The sequence below is a fragment of the Taurulus bubalis genome (assembly GCF_910589615.1).
Source record: "Taurulus bubalis genome assembly, chromosome: 6".
Classification (NCBI taxonomy): Eukaryota; Metazoa; Chordata; class Actinopteri; order Perciformes; family Cottidae; genus Taurulus; species Taurulus bubalis.
This window is the reverse complement of record NC_136594.1, coordinates 14451763-14459981: the sequence shown is the minus strand read 5'-3', so window position 1 is coordinate 14459981 and position 8219 is coordinate 14451763.

Here is an 8219-nt window from a genome sequence, read left to right as displayed (position 1 = left end):
CAGCAGGAAGGCACACACTTAACTCTCTGCTGCCCTCTGTGCAAAGGTAAAAAGAAGAGAAGCGGAGACAGCAGCGAGTCGCTGTCGATTGCAAAGACACATCAAGAAATATCTTTTGACCGGGTGGAAGACTGTGAGTGCAGCATTTTCAAAATAGCATGCTGTAATTCTTTCATGCTATTGGAAATATGTGATCCATGTGTCTACTTTCTGCCTGCTTGCTCCTTTCTGCAGGCTGAGGGTCACACCCAGTTCTGCAAGCACCAAACGTAATAGTTTGGTGATAGAGAAAACTTGGTCTTAAAACCTTGAAATCATGGTTAAAAAAAAGCTATGCATTACATCTTTTAACAGTGGTGTACTTGTGTTTTCATGACAAATACAAGTGGGTGTATTTTCATGTGAAAAGCCTGCAGAAAGTGCAACCTTTTTCATTGGGTACTGTGTTGTACTAAGGCGTAAAATGGGATAACTAACCGTCTGAACCAGTGCTAACATCTGCGCCTGCACTCCCCTGAGCTAGCCTGTACCCTAACAAAGATTTCGCAAAAAACCCCAGAGTAGGGGAGATGGAGCAGGGAATATATCAAATTACAGTACATCAGTCTTGAGCAGAGGCATCTTTCTTGAATACTGGGCGTTGACAGACAGCAGGAGAACAGGCAAGGGAGGATAGCTGAGGATCTTTGCCTTTGATGAGACATAACAATATCCAAATCCCCGACCGCCTCTTATTTAAGTTACTGAGGACTCTAAAAAAGGGAAGTTCTTCCAAAGTCGCTCAGAAGCTTGTGCGCTTTATAGGTGAAGGGAGGGAACGGAGGGAGCAAGATGTAGAAGGGTGGGGGAAAGAAGATAATGTTTATGCATTAGATTTTCAAAGCACTTTTTTCTGCAAGGAAATTCAGATTCAAAGGTGTACTTCTTGCAGGAAGATCTAAAGGATTCTTTCTCCCTCTCCCTGTTATTGCTTGAGTGACAAAGTCTCTCTGTAGCTTAGCCAAGACTTTGTATGCACATGGTAACTGAGCGTGAGTAGGCCCTACATAGCTACAGTACATCCACCAAGGGGATTGAGTGATGTATAAGTGTATATTTTATATATAATATTTTCTACGCTCAAACTAAGAATTTGACATCAAAGAGAACAGTAACGCTAAAGTAACACCTCGGCTAGGCAATCAAATGCTACTGTTAACTCGAGTCAAGCACTCTGTCGCCCACGAGCGATGCCACTGTGCTCACAATGGAGTCTGAACCGTGTGCCGGTGCTTATCACTCCAAATTCAAACGCATCGCAGCAATATTAGCTGGGACTTTTTTTTTTAAAGTGGAAGTTTGAACTCCCAAACTTGAGAGGCAGAGCACTTTGAAAGAGCTGAAGGAGCGGAGATGAGAGCGCGAGGGTGTGTGTATGTATGTGTGCACGCTTGCGTCGGAAAGTTGCTGAGCACAGCATTCGTACATACGTGTGATTAAAAATTCAAATGAGCGCCTTTAGAATCGATGGAAGGCTTTGAGGCTCCGTAATGAGGCTGATATATGAAGTTTAAACATTCGGAGCTGCTGGAAGTGCCACCGTGGAAAAAGAGACAGAAGAGAAAAGGGAGGGAGGCAAAGAAAAAGGGGAAGATTTGTGGCTTTGATGCAGGGATATGACCGTGGGGCATGGCTGGTTGGCTGGTGCTGGCTTGTACTGGGATCCGGAGCGCTTTCACAATGTTTGCAACGTTCCCCAAGACACCATTTCGAGCAATCCCTCGCCAACAGTCCAGGACAAACTGTGAGGAAGGAGGGAGAGAAGCGGAAGGAGAAGGAGAAGCAGAAGCGGAGAAATCACATGAAGAAAAAGAAAAAAAGTGGATGGAACCGGAGAAAGCGGCACCGAGTGGATAAGGGGAAGAGGTAGAGGAGGGGAACAATGAGAGTGATAAAAAAGGGCCTGCTATCAGTTCTCCGTATACACCCTTCAATCAGATACATGTACAAACACAGACACAATAGCACAAGTAGCAAAAGGGGGTTGAGGATCTGGGACAGACGGAGACGGTATTATAGTTCACATGCTACTGTGTGTGTGTGTGTGTGTGTGTGTGTGTGTGTGTGTGTGTGTGTGTGTGTGTGTGTGTGTGTGACCGCAATCGGATTTGGATGCGGACACACACACACACACACACACACACACACACACACACACACACACACACACACACACTTCTATCTCTGGAAGCAGTGGGAGTCTAGTGCCACTTTGAACTTGCCTACCATTAAAAGCCTGACAGAGTTTTGAAGAGGCCTATTGAAAGGAAACCTGTGCATTTATGATGTAAATGTATTTTTTTCCAACCCTTTCTTCTTCTCCCCCCCACCCCTTTTTTTATTTTGACAGCCTTTGAAATTTGTCATATGCACATCCAATTTAACAGCCAGAAAAGACTTCTTTGGCCCCCTTTTCTCTTTTTTTCTCGCAACAATCCATTTTCATATCAGCTTGAAAGGAACTGGCTGAATATTTTTGCTTGATTTTCTTTAATGTGATCATCTCTGTTTCAGTCGCTCAACGTGTTGAAGTTATATTCTTTTAGTAAGGTAATTTTCTGTCAGATTTACTCTCATAACCAATTCTTCAAAGGAGGGGAAACAAGCAATTTCTCAAGCGTACAACAACTTGTGCAATCCTTGTGTATAGCCTCCGCACTCACTTTAAACTGGCTGTTTTAACCTTTCCTTTTATTCGTGACACATGTCCCCTTTACCTGCTCTGAATTCCAGCATTTTAAAACAGTTATAGGTGTTTCTTTGAACCCTCTTGAAGCACCAGATTAGTGGTTTTACTGAGTCTATCAGTGGTATAAATGGTCCACATTAGATTGTCTGTCTCAGGCAAAGTTGAGGACAATGTAAGGATCAATGTCTGTGTTGTGGTAAACCATCAGCCCAGTATCTGTAGGATTTACTCACATAGGTTCATATTGGATGACGCTGCACCTCATGATTTATGTCCGATGCCAATGTCAGAGTATAAATGAATAATTTGACTTTTTATGTAGCAAGGCAGAACGTACAGGTTGTCACTTACCAACGAAATTCTCAATCTTTTATGAAAAATATGTTATTCGGGTAGAAAACGTTTTTTTGCGGTTAAATTTTGTTCTTGTTAACTGAGCTACAGTGTCCAAAGTGAGCTAGTTTCACAGTAATAAATTTTTCTACGGGATGTATGATGCACATCAGAACACATAATGCGGTCAGTTAGTCATCCTCCAGTGCAGCAGAGGGAAGAGAGTTAAGAAAAAGGTACATTTCTAGAAACAGCAAGAAGATATTGTTACAGACCAAAAATAATCTATTTAATTGTTTAATTGTTGATTAGTCTATAAAATGCCACAAAACAGTGAAAATGCCCTCCATTATATAGAGCCCATGGTGACCTCTTCAAATGACTTGTTTTGTAAGTAATTTCACGACTTACGAGAAAAGCATATACTCACATTTGAGAAACTGTTTGACAATGAAGTACAGTAAATCCTGTTATTGTTTCTTCCCTTTAGTGTACAGTATTTATGAAACCAGTAATTACAGTAACTACCACATGACATGAAGCAGGTAACAGCCCTTACAACAGCAATGGCAACGCTGTGTTGTATTTAGTGCCACTGTACATTTCCTCTTATGACCCATCGATAGGAAATTATCAGTAATGGACCCACTCCAGCACAGGGATTTGTGTATATGTGTGTTCCAGCTCGACGCAGCATCGGTTGAATGAAGAGGGGTGCTGGTTTGAGCAGTGTTTGAGAGGGGGTCCACGACAGCTGGAGACTAACTGCACGTCACTTGCTTTCCCCCCTCCCCACACAACATTAATAAATCTCCATATTGTGGGGGGGGGGCAATATGAAGATTCCTTAATTTAGACAAGGGTTCCTGGCCAAGATGACAGTTTAAAAGTTATTATTCGGGCATTGGATGTACTTAGCTTCAGCCTCTTGTTACCAAAAATACTAAATGGTAACGGACAAAATGTCGCACTGGAGGCTTCTAAACCAAAACTAATGGCTTATGTCACGGTGACTACGTCCACTTATAGATAGTCAATGAATGTTATGATGTGCACTGAGTTGTCTGTTTTAGGAAACATCGACAATAAAAAGTATACAAGGCATATTGTACAAAAGATTTAAAACATTATGTGTGACTTCAAGAAAAAAAAAAAGTCTAGAAATTACTAACAAATAACAAAAACCCATCATCTCAACCTGATTGATCCCTGCTTCCTTACATGCCGGCAGTAGACAGCGGCAGCACAGTGTGGTGACGTTCTCTCAACAAGTGAAGCGACACTTTTAGACACAAGATAGCCATTAGAGTTGATGTGTATCTTACTTCAGTGGGGGACCACCTATAGGTTGAGAAAGATACATTGTGCTGTATCCTTCACTTATCCACTGACACACACTCGCACGCTGTGTTGTTTTGCCCATCTGTGGTGGCTGAGTCTTAATAAAGCCTAATCCCTGTTGTGCATCCTCTCTCTGTTCCACAACTCCTGCTGGTTGTCTGTCTCAAGAGTGTCGTAATTTACTGTCACAGAACTCCTCAAACCGGCCACCACACCGAGCGCTGAGGGGGACGGGAGACTAGGTAACACAGATCAGTGTCAAAAAGAAGGAAAAAAAACATCCCTACTTCCCCTTCTGGGGAAAAAAAAATAAAGTCTTAAAAATAATGGAGGTGGGGAAAGAAACTGTTTTTCACCGTCTCAAACACACGCAGCAGTTCGCCCAGCTTTGTTTAGGTTTCTTCTGTTTTTCCAGAGAAGAGAACAAGAAGGGAGGAAAAATTGCTAGGTGGTTGTCAACGGTTGAAGCTGCAGCCGCACCTGGCATCTCACGACTCGTCTTTGATCACTTGTCGAGTGAAATTCCGCCACTGGATTAAAGTGAAGGAGGGGGCAGCCGAGGGTGGGAGGACTAGAAAGAGTGACAAAGGAGGAAAATAGAGAGAGGACGACTTGTCTGAAACGTAGCCCTGTGTATTCTGTGCCTTTAATGTTGCATGCACTGCCCTGTTGGCTGTAATTAAAATCAGCATGAATTGTTGAATCTGTCTAAAGCCAACCCATTCTATTCAGGCCCGACTTACTGTTCAAGCTTTATGTTTCCACTATCATGCCGAGTGAGAAATGTCCCCGTTTGGAATACAGATATCGGCCATTTGAATATCTTTAGTTAGAATTCAGTTCATGGTAGTAAGATTGTGCTCATCCGCGTATTGGAAGTGAAGGGAAAAAGATGAAGATTTTGAAAAAAAAGAGACAGAGTGAGAGGAGATGGAATCCAGATACACACCTCCGTTAGAAAAGAATGTAAAAGGCCTGCGACGGTATTTCTTCATGTGTGAGTCCCTGTCAGAGTCCATGTGGAAACTGAATATACGAGTACATCTGTACTGTAAGTACATAACACTCACACAACCTATGATGCAAATAGATAAACACACATATATATATATATATATATATATATATATATATATATATATATATATATATATATATATATATATATATATATCTTATACATATTTAAATACTAAATAAGTGATTTTGAGGTTTAAAGGATAAGGCTCAAGATATGTTAAATATGTATAAGATATATATATATATATATATATATATATATATATATATATATATATATATATATATATATATATATATATATATATATCTATATAGAGATATATATCTATATATAGAGATATATATATCTATATATATATCTCTATATAGATATATATCTCTATATAGATATATATCTATATAGAGATATATATCTATATATATATATATATATATATAGATATATATCTTATACATATTTAAATACTAAATAAGTGATTTTGAGGTTTAAAGGATAAGGCTCAAGATATGTTATATGTATATTTTTCTTCTGACATGTAACATGTTTATTTATTTCATGTTATATCACTTTACAACACAATGAACAAGTCAAATGTAAGTTAGCCCATCACGCTACACATAGAACATATTTAAATAACAAAAATAAAAACATATTCTCTAAAAATGGCAATGCCTCCATCCATTTATCAATTATTTGCACCTTGTCTACCCTGTCTATGTTAACAAGCACATGTGTTCCTACTGAGGGTGTTAATCTTTAAAAGCACAATACAAATGCAGAAAAAAAAAAAAAAGACTGACAGATGAGCAATGCTACTTGTTGCTGAAGTTTCTTAAGCAAGAGTAAACTGCATTTGTTGGGGGCTTTTATTCTGTGGATTGGTGATGTGACTGGAAGATTTTTGGATCATATTTAAATTTTACACAATATAGAATATCACCAGCATTCATTAAGGACTTAAAGCAATGCAAACAAAGTTTCAAAATGCAATTGTTTTCCTTAGAAGTTGTAAATATTAGCGTATCAGCATGATACAGACTTTTAAACTATACTTACCTTTATGTTTATCCCATCAGGTCTGATTATACCGCCGGTCCGCCGCTATTAGCACTATGATGAAGTAGTGTTTAAAACTGAGGAATCTGTGTCCTTTAAACTGTTTAGTTTAGTTTCGATATTTCTCTCTCCCAGTTGCCTTCCCCGTGACTTCTCATCATGTGTGGCAGCTGACGATCACACGCCACAGCCCTGCTGTGTGACAGTAAAGCACCAGTTAAGACCCTCTTTCCAACATGCCGGGACATCCAAGTTAAACTGTTAGCGATACTGAGTTAACACCTTGCGTGGGAGCCATGACAGGGCGCCGTTGCTTTGAATGGTGGGAGCGACCTTGAGTGAAGCGCGAGGAATTCCCTCCACTTGACAGCTGGCCCTCGCGTACGCCCTTGAGTTAGCATGTGCTAATGCTGTCAGACATGTTTGGGAAGAGAACTGCTGGCATGCTAATCTGCGCTATGTTTGCCACAAGGCTAAGCTGAGCCGTCCGTGGCATGCACAGGGAGGTGTTGACAGTAGTGCTATCAGTTGTTCAATCCTCCACTGGGGTGGTACTGGGAGATGAAAGGAGGACAGAGATTTTCCAGGTTGGCGTGGACAGCAACAGCAACTGGGTGAGCCAGTGGCGGGATGGGCAGTGGTCAAGGCAGCTGTTTTTAAAGGCGATCACATGGGACACGGTCGGACACCCACATGTTTCCGAGTAGGCCACGTGTGTCAGACGAGTCTTATCCTTGTCCACACTCACGAAGAAGTGACATAATCCTTGAAGAGATAATAAAAAGCATGAATTCTGAGATTGCTCTTGTACTTGAGACAGGCCTGTGAAACGTTGCTAATATCTAATATCTTGTTTTCTCAGACCAGATGACACCAAAAACTAAAACATTTGAAGAAAATTGAAATCAAAGCTTGAATTTATTATTTATTTTTATAAATCTTATGCAAGGAGACACACTTTAGGGTTAGAAGACAACACTTAATCCCACGGTCAAACATGAATGGGGAAATATGACTTGCACTTGATCATGGACCAAAGAGATGCACAACTCTCTCCCACAGAGGCATGAAATATTCCTTCTTGCCTTAAATCGCAGCACTGACTGATGGCTCAATAAAATGAAAGGAGAGCGTAGTTTATTATTTTCTTTACACTCAGACCTCAAACCCAACAAACATCAACAACAACTGAAACACTTTCAAATTGTGTTCAAACGTGTTCAATCAATAAAAGTTCTGATCAAGGCAAATTGTATTTTCATATTGATACATCTTTACTTATATGGCACATTGCAGCAAAGATGTTGTCTTAAATTTGTGAAGTGATCCAGCATATCAAGTCTTCCTAATGAGACATCGTGAACTCATAGTGAATTCCTCTAACGTGGCTGGTTATGTAATTCTTTGGCAGGTCCAGAAGATGGCAGCAGACACTCTTCATGGACCTTCAGTGTCTTCATCCTCCCACCGTAAACAGGTTCTGAAAATGTAGACCCATGATGCATGTAGGCATTGCCCATTCAGCCAAGGTTGCAGAGGTGACATTTCCCATAATGCATTCAGTTGCATATAATGATTATACAGAGAGTTGTTTCTATTTTTTAGTCAGCCCTCATTGATTTATGTGAGGGAGACAAAATAATAGAAACATCTATCATGCAATACAATTCATAAGCTGAAAACCTTAAAAATGAACTAAAAAACGAATATTGTGACCTTCACGAAAGGAGGATTCAT